This window comes from Vigna angularis, chromosome 6 (assembly GCF_016808095.1).
Source record: "Vigna angularis cultivar LongXiaoDou No.4 chromosome 6, ASM1680809v1, whole genome shotgun sequence".
NCBI classification, from domain to species: Eukaryota; Viridiplantae; Streptophyta; class Magnoliopsida; order Fabales; family Fabaceae; genus Vigna; species Vigna angularis.
Genome location: NC_068975.1, coordinates 11,332,611 through 11,346,057, shown reverse-complemented (window position 1 = coordinate 11,346,057; position 13,447 = coordinate 11,332,611).

Here is a 13,447-nt window from a genome sequence, read left to right as displayed (position 1 = left end):
CGATAGGAATGATGATCATCACGATCATTGTTTTGCCTGTGGGAAGATTTGGCATGATTTTGACCTTTTTGGTTAATAGTGAGAGTAGTAACCATTTGCCTAAGCTCATTTACCTCTTATTGAGGTTGTTGAAATTCATATTGAGTTCTATTAAGCTCGACTTCAGCTCTATTAAGTTGAGCTTGAGTTCTATGAAGCTCTTCGCTTAAGTGCACATTCTCAATATCATTTCTAATACTTCCTTGCACACTTGAATGACTCATACTTGTGAAGTAAGAAAGAAAGGTTTTAACAAGAGTTTTGAAAAACTTGCACAAGTAGAGAGTCTAAAAATTTTCAAAATCTTGTTTAGATTTTTAGGGAAGGATTTCTAGAAAGATTTTAGAGGTAATATTAACCAAATAGCTCCCAGGAAAGAGAGGTGAGTCACACATGGACAAGCTTAAGAACCTTGTCCTTCCTAGCCAGGGTTTATTTGGTTGTTTCTTACCTTAGTTTCTAGGTAGAAATCTTTCAAAAGCTTTTTAAATGCAAAAATGTAAATGAACCTAAAAACCAAATGAAGCTTTATCTAAATGAAAAGTGCACCTATATATCACAGAGACTTAAAACATAAAAGGTATTCAAGCAAATTAAAAATAAAGCAATGCAAATGGAAATGGAAAATGCAAAGTGGTTCTAAGTCAAAGTGTAAGTGACACTTTGAGCCCCTTGACACACCTCAACACTCAAAAGTGGAAACTAGGCTATTACAATGTTCAATGGTGCACTTGGAATTGCTTGAAAAACATTTTTCCAAGCCACTTAAGTTGCAAAATGCAAAAGCCAAATAAAGCACAAATGTTCAGTGATACAAAGCTGGAAACCACTTGAAACTATGCCTAAAATGTTACAAAAGATGAAGCTTCAAAATTTGGAATGTTGCAGCTCCAAAACTATTTGGAAAAACTGGTGCAAAGCTGATGAAATGCTGCTGAATGCTGAAGCAAAAGTGTAGTTTTGAAAGCAATTCCCTTGGCCAATTCAGCAAGCTTTCCACTTCCTAGGATGCTACGCTCTTGGAGAAAGGTTTCTGCCACTTGGAAGCCTCACCAAAATGTCACAGCACCACTGCCAAACACTAACCAATCACCAAAAACCAGCTGCTGCCCAGATTTTAATTTTCCCAAAACAGATTTGGTGGCACAATTTAGAAGCCAAACAAGTTGAATTCAAGTGATTTTAAGCATTGAATCAAAGGAGGGACACAAAAGGAACCTAGGAAAGGAACTAGAACAGATTAAACAAGCAAGAAAACTCAAAAACAAAGATCAAAATCCAGTGCAGTGAAACTGTTTGATAATTTTTCAAATTGTTTGATAAAATATGCCCCAAAAAGTTTCAGATTTTGAGATTTTTGGTTTTACGGGTCAAAATTGGATTACTTGGTTTTCAATTGCTTTGAATGATTGTTCTATATTCTTTTGATCATATAATTCCACTGGGAAACATAAAACCAGCTTTTGCCAATCCATAAATGAAATTTAAAGAATTGAAATTTTCAAACAACACATGATTTTCAAACTACACCAGAAAATGACATGTAAAATGGTGCTTTCAAACCCAAAAATGCTTGGAAGTGTTTCAACAGCTCAAGTGATACTTCAAGCAACTTTATATCATCAATTTAAAGGGGCGCAAACATTTAAACAGCAGAGAAACAAACTGCACAACAAAATTATTAGTCCATTTCCATTTCAAAACAAAATTGATGGTTTAGATGGTGATTCAGGATATAGGCTCAAAATTGGCCAAATGAACAATGCACACAGTTTTCAAATGGCAAAATACACTTGCTCAAATGTTAAGAATGCACTGAAACTGCCACATTCATCAAATCACACTAGTTGTAGCCAAAAATGCAATAAAAATGCACCAAAACTACACCAGATTTGAGAAGTTAGTGGAAACAAAGCTGGATGGCATAATCATAGGCTTAAGGAAGTCCTAATTCACTAGATCTAGTTGTAGAATATTAGCTAGCAGATTTTGAATAACCTAAGACCAAGCAAACACATCAAGCACGATGCATAAACTTGAATGGAACAATGACAACATTTTTCTACAGGATTTTTAATCAACTCAACTATGCTTTTTCGAATTCAATGGTTAATATGAGTTGATACAACTTGAGACATGTTTAATAACATCAAAGAAACCTTTCTCATGCTTTATACACAACAAATCTGGACAGAAACAGTGTGCACATGATCAAACCAGAATTGAATCTTTGTATGCTTTAGCTCGTATGATCAAAGCTAGACAATGTCTCACTGCTTTATATGATCAATGTATGGCTAGAAATCTATGGACTCAATCAAAGACAAAAACCAAAGCTAGAATAGAATCAAACACATGATGATAGAGTTAAAAATTGCACATAAGGCACATGACATTGGATAAAACTGGAAATTAAAATGCAAGCTAAATTGAACCAAAAACAATTGATTTGCATCGTTTAAAATGAACAAGAATCACTAAGGAACATTGGGAACACACAAACAACAATAGCAAATGTGAATTGAAACAAAACAGAACTGAAAAAAAATTGGAAAATAGTGAGCACAACACGGACAAACACAAAATGAAGGCAAGAGCAACTTAGCTCTTGTAGAGGAATGTGAACGTGTTGGCTCTAACTACTAAATGATGGAAGCAGCTCCACACTTCATGCTAGAGCATCCATGCACATCAGAATCGAGCAACGGAATGGAAGAATGAGTGAGAGCTATGGTGCAGGCCAAGTGTTTGATGATTGGTTCAGTGGAGGTTTGGTGAGTGTGTAAGGTTTCTCCTGCTAGAAAGTCGTCTAAGAGGGAAGGAAGCTAGTGGAGGCAGTTCTGAATAAGGACAAGAAGAATTGAACTCTGAGGATAAGCCTGGAGTAAACTCAACAACATTTTTTTATCACTTCAAAGTTGAAATTTACATGGAGAAGAACCTCTCTTTTATAGGTGAAGAGAGGACTCCATTTATGATCTACAAAGCTTCTAAGAATTACAAATGAAGTGTGTTGGAGAAGCTAAGGAGCTTGGGCGCAAGATTCAACCAACCACACATTAAAAAGGTGCAAAATGCGTAAAAACTGTCAAAAATGGCTGAGCTTAGGAAGATTTTGGTTGGGCACCTTGCACAATCTGGAAGCAATTTACCTTTGTTATCCTAATCCGGAAGCTATCAGTTTCAATCTGGAAAACACCTATTTCCTTCTCTTCTTTGACTCCTTTGCTTCCTTTAGCTCATCAAGGTTCTTTGGTTGATTGGCTATGGTTTCCAACCTTTATTTAAGGCCTACAAAGCAATGCAAATGTATTTAGCAAAGTGAATCTTTCTAAGAATTAGATAAGGAAAGAACTTTTTATTAAAAAAGTCTTTATTCAAGTTCCCTTTCTTAGTCTTAGGATAAGTTGATACTTCTTTAGATGAAAGTCCTTAAAAGAGTTGCCATCAGATAATTGATTATTTGCGGCCATTATAGGCTTTTCGAAAAATGGATAATCGATTATCCTGAGTGATAATCGATTATTTGTGCACCCTGGACAATATTAAATCAAGCAATGATAAACGAATATTTGCATGAGCAACTCTTTTTTAATTTGGCTTGTGATAATCGATTATCCAATGTGATAATCGATTATTGTCATACAATATCACTAGATATGAGAACTTTTAAGTGCTTTTGCAAATGCAAAATGAATCTTATACAATTGTCTCTATAAAAATGCTTTTAACATTGATACAACAAGAGTCTTCAATTCTTAGCATTAACATCATCAAAACTGCAACAGTAGTTTCAAGACACCAATGCTCCTTATTGGTAACAAAATATTTCCTCTCAAGCTCATCCGACTCCCCCTTGATGTAACTAATTGTATTCTCAAACCGCGACTTCCCCACATTCTCCAGAGCGTTAACCATATGATTTGTTGTCTTGATAGCCTCATCAAGAGTGAGGAACGAGGTTTGAAGCGAGGTGAGCTCGACAAGAACCTCGATGGCCTTGATGTAGGCGGCACAAACTACTGCAACTGCTGGCCACCTCGCGCTAGTCTGGAGAGGTCATTCTTGTTGGCGTCGGCGTCAGAGGTGTACTCGAACTTGGGGAGCTTCACACTCAAACTTCGATCCCTCTACAAATTCGAATTTTGAATCTCATGAAATCTATTTTATTCCCAGTTTCGAATGTAAGAACCCTAATTTTGGTATTCCTAATTTCAATTTCCATAAACTTATTTCTTTAATTATTTAATCTAACATCTTCCACATACCCTACCCTCCATCTACCACATAAATTAATGAATCTAGCTCACAGCGATAACTCAACTTAATTTTAATTTCGTTAACCCAATTTAACTACACTGAGCCAATTGTACTTATTTTCCACATTTAGGGAGCCAATTAAGACAAAAAAAAAGGGACCTATTTGAGAAAACTGAAGATAAATAGGGACTATCAGAATGATTAAACCTTAATTTAATCAATGAACTCTTTTCAAGTGTTATTCAGTCGTTAAGAGAGATTCGCTGCAGTGTTTTGATAAAACTTCATTTTTAATAAAAGTCGTTTGATATATAAAGTTTTATATTAAAGATAAAATTGTAGTTGTAGGTTTTGTAAGAGAACCGTTGAGAGAGAATAAAGCAGTAAGTGCACAATTATTTTTATATTGGTTCACTCCAACTGAGTTACGTGCAGTCTCCTTTAACCTTAGAGGGTCCCACTATAATCTTCAACAAGATTAGACCTGATTATTCTCACCACTCTTAGTATCCTTAGACACTCCTGGTATCCACCTGATACACCATCTAGTTGAGTTTCACGCACCCCTAGTTGTACAATATTCTTCATCACTTCTGGTATCCCTAACCACTCCTAGTTTCAACTTAATAGACCGTCTAGTTGAGTTTCACCCCCTTTTGGTTTCTACTAGAAAATCCTGGTATCAACCTCATATGTTGCCTAGTAATCCTTAACTCACCTAAGTTAATCAATAAGTGCTTGAATTCTCTTTAGAATGTGCTATCAATCTGTTTGCTTACAAGAAAATAGATGCTTACTCTTGTAGAGAGGATATTGTTCAATACAATTCAATCTACAGACTCAATAAGTGTTTTTCTCCCTTTTCTCTCTATTACAAATAGTAAGCTTATACTACAATGAAGGTTGAGAGTACTTATAGACTTGAACTTTTTCTCTTCTCAGATATTCTCTTTTGAGTTCTTGAGCTCTTCTGTTCTTTTTTTTTTCTCAGCGATATTCTCTTACGCTCTTTTTCTCGTTTTATGCTCTTCTCTTCTAAGTTATTCTCTTGATTCTTTTTTCGAATCATCTTCTATTTAAAATCTTCACAAAAAATATCTATTAGACTGATCTTTTGTCTTGATTTTTGTGTCTTTTTAATCTTGTCATATGAAGCAGTCGTTGGTTAAAGCCAATGAAGTACCTAAAAAAACTAGAAGGGGGGTTGAATAGTGTTAATAGAAAACTTTTCGCAACCCTTCTCATATAGCACGTTATCGAACTCTTGAAATTTTCCTTTAAATGATTGCTTACAAGTAGTTAAGACTATATCTCTTGCAAAGAGAATTCGATTACAATACAAAACACTCTAAACACTCACAGGTGTTTCTCTCTTCTTTCTTACAATAGTAAGTGTTAAGACTTTGGTAAGTGTACCGAATCGTATCAAGTAATATAAAATGGTAAGACCAAATATCGTATCCCAAAGGACTCACGACACTAAACAGTTGTGTAATTACTTAACTAATTAAGACTTAAAAGAACAATTTTTGGGGTTTTGAATGCAAATGCAATAAAAATAAACATGAATGCAATTTGATCAATTGAGGCTAAACACAAAGATGAATGGATGATATTGAAAATATGAGATGAATATATTATTAGGGTTTAGATTTTACCTAATCACTCTCATGCATATAAGAATTATCTTCTTCATTAATGTCAATGTCACTTTCTAAATTACTTAAAACCCGATTCCTCGGCGAAGAAAGCATGTCCTTAATTATACATCATAATGTCTTTAATCATCTCTAATAATTAATTCTTACGAACAGAAGCTTAAGACAACCAAAACTCCTATCCCTATTCCTGGGCAATACTACTTTTGGGAGAGATTCTCTAGAACCTGAATTGTAAGATATCTTCTGATACTCATGCAATTCATACATCATGCCATGAATGAGTTAAACAAAGCAAGCAATGAGCGAAGGAGAAAAACCCTAAGAATTAATGAAAGAAGCATATATCAATAACAAAAATCAATTCAAATACAAGAGAGTTTAGAGGTTACATCTTCCCCAATAACAAATGAGATTAGTTCTCCATCATCATGAAGAAACTAAATGAACAATGGAATGAAAGAATGGAAGAGATAGAAAACCCTAGAAAGAGAAGAGGAGAGCTGTCACATCCCCAAATCTGCCCCCAAGAAAGAGAATAGGAGAGTTGTCACATCCCAAAATCTACCCCCAAAGGGGTAAAAGTGTGTTTATGTGGTCAAGCCATCAAAAGATACAATCTCTAGGTCGTCCAAGTCCTTAAATAGAACATAAAAATAATAGAAAATAGGTCCAAGCCCACTTCGTTGGCGCTCAACGCCCTAAGTGGGGCGCCCAGGCGTGGTGCGGGAAGAAAACTGGCGCTCAGGGGCGCTCAGCCCTAGCGTTAACATTCCAAAACTCACTTTTTTTTGCTGTTTTGCTTGTGTTTTTGGCTGATTCAGCTCTATATAGCTTTATATATTGTTGGAGATTCTTCCAAGCACATTATTAGCTAGAAAATAAAGGGAATTTAGTGATAAAATCATAAAGTTTAACCTTTACTCACTTATTCACAAAACTAAAGCAAAAACATGAGTTCAAGCAAGCTTCTAAGTCAAAAAAGGTGTGTTTAGTATCAAAACTATATCACGGATACCGATATTTTCAACCGTTATCAGTAAGCAATATGACAATGAAGCTTGAAAGTATCTCTTTTATTTTTGTCTTCTCCTCTCTTTTTCTTCAACTCAGATGTATTCTTTTTCTTGAGTTCTTTGTCATCTTCTTTCAAGGATGGATATATCGTTGTAAGCTTTGCTCTTCTATATTCTTAAGTACCCTCTTAAGTTATTCTCTTGATTTTCTTCTTGAGAGATATTCTATTTATAGGCTTCATGGATATTTGTATGTTAGACTGGGCTTGTAGCCTTAGTACTCGTGCTTTCTCTTTCTTGTTTGCACAACAGTCGTTGGATAAGTCAACTTATCAAAGTAGGCATACGTTTTCAGTCCTTTGCTTGAAGTAGGTTGTACGATCTTTTTAGACATTGCTTCAAGTGAGGAACATTCTATGAATATCCCCTTTGTCTCTAACATCCACTTTTTTATATTTGATGCGTGTAGAAAATATCTTATATGTAAGATTAGAGTAAACTATGCATGTAGCAGATGCGTCTTTTCTTATTAATTTTGTTGTTTTTGAACATTGAGCATTTAATGTCATTTAATGTTTGCTCAGAACAACAAAGTGTTTTTTATTTTCTATTGTTAAATAGCATTTTACAATTAAGTTCTTTTCTCTAAAGATACCAAGCACATATATATTTCATCATAAGATGAGTTACTTGTTAAGTTCATTGCATCGTTTAGTCACGCAAACGCTTCTTTAGCTTTTGTCTCTTTTTAGACAGATAACGTAGCTTGCCAAAGCTTTCTTTCATATTTTAATAATTATGTCTTTTAATATATTTTGTCAGAGACATTATCTTTACCTATTTTGTTTTCGAGAGAAAATTGAATACCTATTTTAGGTATTATAAGCATTGAGGGTTTAACTCAGTCTCTCTTAGACGCTTTAGGCACAACAGCGTTTAGCCATGCGTCTAGGTGTTTTAGCCTAGATATTTTTCTATTTCCTAAGATTTGTGTTTACCTAATTTTTTCTTTGTTTAAGGATTCTAGTTCTAGGTTATGTATGTTTGGGGTTCAGGATCTAAGTCTCGTGTTTTCACCCTAAGTTACTTTCTTATTATTATCCCGTTTTAATGTTATTTGATTAAATTTTAAATATGAGAACTTTTGGACACATAGACGATTTTGTCTTTAACAGTCAACTTATCCAAGAAAGTTTTCTTTTTTTGTACTTTGACAAATTAGTTTGTTTTATTTATCTGGCATGACTTCTGATGGAGAGAACATTCTGTGAATGTCTTCTTTGTTTCTAACGTCCACTTTTGATATGTATCGGATGAAGCATGTGGATGCGTGTAGTAGGTTATAAGCACACGGTATAGTAGATATGTATGCAACATAAATGTCTTTTGTCTTATCACTGTTGTTGTTTTTGAACGTTTAATATTTAATGACATTTAATGTTTGTTTAGAACAGCAATGTTCTTTTTTACATTTTCTACCATTCGGGTAGCACTTTATCATTTAATCTCTTTACTAAAACACTGAACATGATTGAAGACTTCATTGTTGGATGAAGTGGATGGTTTAGCTCATGGTATCGTCTAGTCTATTGTAAATGCTTTAGGATACTGCTTTCTTCAGCAAGCGCGTATAGCGAGTCGTCTTCTACAAGTTTTTGGAATATTAATTGAGACTTTTAAAGGGTGTACCAAAAGTATTGTCTTGACACTTTTACACTCTTATCTATTTGAGAATTTTGACAGATTACCGTTTGGTAAAATATAGCATCTACATTTAGCAAGACTCTCATTGACGTTTTAACTTTAGGAATCGTTTAGTGTTGCATTTACTTTATGCCTAAGTGTTTCTCTAAGACTTTCCTAAGTTACTAGGTTTTTAGAGTATTTAACTTATCACCTATGTTTCAACTATTTTGATATTCTAAAGATAACATATTCATATTCTTATTTCGTTTAATATTGTTTTGTTAAACTTCAAAACATATGAGAGCATTTAGATATTTTAGTCTTATAGACAATTTTGTCTTAACTATAGTATTGTGACTTCTTACCCCTTCAATTTCAACGACTGTGGGTAGGCAGGGAATAATCTTCTACATTGAATATGCGTTGTCAGAGATTTCCTTCTCCTTCTCCTTACTGATTATTGCTTGGGACTTTTTCAACTTGGCACTTTCTTGTTTCAATGCATCAATCTCCTCAGAGGTTCTTCTTTTGTATTTGGTAAACTCCCTCTACATTTCCAACAACATGGCCATCTCTTGTGATACCTAGCTCGACTCTTTTACTTCAGTCATCTTGCTTCTTGTAGATACCATATAGTCTTTCTCTTCAAAAATTATGTCAACCCTACAATGGGTGCCAAATATATTTCTAAAGTCGAATATACTCTGCAAAGACTTCAACTCCTAGTATTCCTTGCTTCAACTTCACACTCTTAGGCTGGAATGTATAGGTACTCGTCCTTCAAGCCAAACAGGGGTTGTGCCTACATAAGACACTTTGACGCTCAAGTTAGCCAAATGTGTTAGATGGCAATAAAAGTCTAATAATAAATGTAATTAATTTACCTTGAGTACTATGTTATTTATGCAATGATTATGGGTCCTTACCCACATAAGTCTAATAATGCTTTAGATATTTTCTCTAATAAATTATCTTTGACCATTACAATAACTTGGTCGTTTAGACATCGTCCTTACCGATACATCACGTCACATATAGCCGAAGCATAATCGAACATATATTATACAAATATAAATAATTTTTATAACTTTGATGTAAATAATTTTTATTTATTTTGTAAGTAGTTTTTGTAATTAAGAAAAATGACTAAGTTAAAAGAAACAATTAAATTAAAAATTGGTTAAAATAATTATTTTAATTTTAAAAAAAACTATTATTTAAAGGATAAAATTGAAAAAAAATGTCAACAAATAAATTCCCTTTTATATATATATATATATATATATATATATATATATATATATATATATATATATATATAATTCATACTTTTTGGACTGCATGCTTGATTTCCAACCCGACTCTTTAAATAATTTTTGAAATTAAATAATTATTTTATCAATATTACTTTTTTAAGTATTTGTTTTTTAAATTGAACTATTTTTTATTTCATAGTTTTTATAAACTTAATTATTTTTTAATTTAAAACCACCTATAAAATAAATAAAAAATACTTATATTAAAATTATAAAAATTATTTATGTTTAATTTTATAATTATATTATTATTATTATTATTTTTTAGGCTTAAATGCTTACTTCGTTCCCATGTTAAGAGTGAATTTCTGTTTAGTATCCGGTTTTAAAAATGAAGACATTCGGTCGCCATGTTACGAAAATTTTATGACTTCACTCATATCTGTTTAACGACGTTAAAATTAAAAACGTTGAACTGACTGTGGATGTGAGGTGTGCAAGAAATGTGGTCGTGGAAATGAGTTGGTCTACATTAGTTGACGTGGCAGTCAAAAGAATACATTACGTGTTTTTAAATTGGGGGAATTAAATAATTAGGGTTTTTAATCGTGGAAATTAAAACATTATGCAAGTTAAGTCATAAATTGGGGATTTTTCAATCGTTGAATTGGTTGATAGTATGGAAGGATTGACGAGCTCGAAGGATTCACGTTCTCGAAGGAGATTGTTGAGCGAAAAGGGTTGACATTGAGGTGATATTTCTTCGAAGCGAAAAGCTGCAAGGTGCGCTTTTTATCACTTCTTTTATGTAGTTACTTTCGCCCATAGAAGTATCTTGTCTTCTTGTCCCCTTAGTTTGTTCTGTTGTGGTCCCCCTTTGTTGTGTTGTGGTCCCCCTAATAATGTTGGATTTGTAGTGGTCCCGTTCTTCATTGCTTTTCGTTTTGTTGTGCATACTGTTTGTATGGTTTTGGTCCCTAATTAGTGTGGATTGTTTTGTGCTATTGTCCCCTTAGTGCGTAGTACTATTTTGTCTTTCGTATTGTTGAATATGTGGTTGTTGTTTAAGTTGTGGTTCATGCATATTGATTTAAGCTTTAAGACAAAATGGAATGTTGTAGGTGAAACAATGATTGCGTGTGATTAAATTTGTATGCCTACACATGTAATAGTTGTTAGTAACGTGGCATCTTTAAAATGTAGATGCATGTGAAAGTCATTAAATAATGATAGTAGATGCATGTGAAGGTCATTAACCAACTGCATGTAGTTTGACACTTACTTTTATATAGGCATATAATAGTTGACAATTAAAAAAAATGTCCGACTCTGATATTGAGGTGGTGTTTCACCATGGGGGTAAGTTTGTAAATGATGGGTCATTTAGATGCCATGGAAGTGATACCAGTACCTTGATCGTTGACATAGACAAATGGAGTTATTTTGAAATCTTGGCCATTCTAAAGGAGATGGGATATAGAAATGTTAAGGAGTTGTGGTATTCCCTAGGTGGTCGTGTATTAGAAGCTAGGTTGGAATTGTTAAGTGATGACATAGGAGCAATGCATGTCGTGAGTATTGCATTATTGAATGGTAAAGCTCATTTGTTTGTGGTTCACATGGTGTCCGAACCTGATTATATTCATAATGTTGGTGAACATGGTGAGGATGGTGACGGTGAAGGTGTTGTTGAACATGCTGAAGTTGGTGAAGTTGAAGAACATGGTGAAGGTGCTGAACATGGTGAAGTTAAAGAACATGGTTAAGGTGTTGAATATGGTGAAGTTGGAGATGTCGGTGAACATGGTCATGAGACAGAAGATGGTGAAGTTGGAGAAGTTGGAGAACATGGTCATGGTGTTGAAGTTGGTGAAGTTGGAGATATTGGTGAACATGGTCATGGTGAACATGTTGAATGTGCTGAAGTTGGTGAAGGGGATGTTGAGGATGGTGTATGTTATGAAGGGGATGTTGAAGATGATGTTGGTGGTGGTGAAGGGGATGTGCAGGAAGAGTTTGATGTTAGTAGTTGGATAGGGTCTTATGAAGAGGCTTTTGTCAGTGAAGATGATTTTGTGGATGTTGGTGTGCATGCAGATGAACAACTTCAAGAGCAAGACTGTGAATGTAGTGTGTTTGTTGAAATGGGTACAGGAAGTGGATGCACTACCTCAAAGTTGCATGTACAGGCCAAGGGCTTATCTGATACTGAGTGGGAATCTGATAGTTGTGGCAATATTTATGCAAGTGATGACTTAGATGATGAAACACCCCGAAATGGAGATTTTGGGATCTTCTCAGAGCCCGTAACTATGAAAGAATATAAATGGCAACTAGGGACGTACTTCCCTAAAAAAAAGATTTCACTGATGCAATTAGAACTTATGGAGTACATAATGGTAGGAAGTTGAAGATTTCTAAGAATGACAAGAGAAGAATATGTGTTAAATGTTGTGGCTCACAAGGGAAATGTCCATGGTACGCATATTGTGCATATAGGAGTAGCCAAAGTACATGGCAACTAAGGAAGATCATAGACAGGCATACATGTAGTAGAGAATTCAACATTGGTTTAGTTACCTCGAAATGGTTAAGTGGAAAATTAGAGAAGAGCATGAAAGCAAATCCAGATATAAATCTGAAAAATCTGCACAGTAAGTTTTGTAAAAAATGGAACATTGGTGTGTCTAGGTCTACAACAACTAAGGCAAAAGCAATGGTAACCGCCAACATTGATGGTTGTTTCAAACAACAATATGAAAGACTGTATGATTATGCATAAGAATTACTGAGGTCAAACCTTGACTCAATAGTGAAAGTGAATGTAGAACGAAATGAGGATAAGGCTATATTCAAAAGAATGTATGTGTGTTTCAAAGCATGTATGGACAACTTTGTCTCATGTAGGCCTATTATACACTTGGATGGATGTTTTTTAAAAGGAAAATATGTAGGTGAGCTTTTAACTACTCTTGGAAGAGATGGTAATGATCATATGTGTCTGTTGGCATATGTTGTTGTTGAAGTAGAGAATAAGGAAACATGGACTTGGTTTTTAGAATGATTAATTGATGATCTTGGAGGTAGGGGATTATGTTCAAGGTGTATCTTTGTGTCAGATCAACAGAAAGTAAGTAAATGTGTACCTTTCATTCATTACTTTGTTGACCATGCCAATTTAAGACTCATAGTTTCATTCATTACTGTCATAGGGACTTCTGTCAGCTATACAACAACTTTTACCTAGTGTGGACCAACGTTTCTATGTAAGGCACATTTATGCAAATTTTAGGAAGAAATTTCTTGGCATAAATCTGAGACAATTACTATGGAAGGCAGCAGCATCAATACACCCCCAAGCATGGGAATCAGTCATGAGACAAATCAAGGATGTCAACGAAGACGCCTTTAAAAACTTGATAACTATTCCACCAAGGCAAGTACATTTGAAGTTTATATATTCTTTTGGATATGATGTATTTTGCACTTAATAACTTTAACATTTTGGATCATCTGTGATGTATTTTGTTAA